Genomic DNA, 973 nt, shown 5'->3' with positions numbered 1-973 from the left:
TAGGCTGCGACGGTTTTCTTCAGAGGTCCTGCGAACATGGGCAACATTAGTCTGCAAAGAAAGAGTCAATTTGAAAAAAAAAAAATCTAATGAACAATATAACTGATATTGAAAATATTGCTACAGAAGGGATCCTATGTTGCGTAATGATTACTTTGCGACTACATAGTATGATAAGTAATTATTGTTGATACCCAAACAATGTTGACATGACACACCGATTGACTCCTTTCTGATTATCACAGCTTTTTAATCCTCTGTGTGCCTCATTAATATCCTGCCAATATGAATGCATGTGAAATTTGCACCAACTGGCACGAAAAGGGTTAAAGACAACATGGGCATCGCAATAAGATATCCTACATTATGACTGAGCTTGATAGATCTGCGGTATATGTTTGCATTATGCTTCCCGGGATACGTTTTGAAACCAGAGGAAATATTATGCAAAATTATTGATCAAACATGAATTCATGAGTGTTTCATACGCGTTGGGTAAGTTCGAGTAATTCGTGTAATTCCTTATGCAGTATGGTCATCACTCTGTCTCAATCATAGTCGAGTTTGCATTTGTCTGGAGTACCAAAAAAAAAAAACTTATATTATGTATGCTTATTAACGTTGTGCAACACTGCATATTTTGCATATGTTACCAAAATAAACTTCATCTTAGATCAGTTATACCATATACAAACGTATCGTAAAATGTAGCTTCTGTTTAGTTGCTATGCAGAAATTTCAATCGGCATAGCACTAAGCTCATCTACCATGTCTACCTGCGATATTAGGAAGGTATCATTAATTGTTTGCCAAAGTAAATGTGCAACAGCGTCTATGCATGGGTAAAGATGTCGCATTGTTTTGGTACAACACTATACAGATGGCGAACCTTCACTGACTTGTCAATATTGACCCTTGACCCCTTGTTGGCTCGTATTCGGCATCTCACCTATATATATCTTTGATTGCGTTT

This window comes from Diadema setosum, chromosome 14 (assembly GCF_964275005.1).
Source record: "Diadema setosum chromosome 14, eeDiaSeto1, whole genome shotgun sequence".
Lineage (NCBI taxonomy): Eukaryota > Metazoa > Echinodermata > Echinoidea > Diadematoida > Diadematidae > Diadema > Diadema setosum.
Note: the sequence above shows the minus strand (reverse complement) of the source record.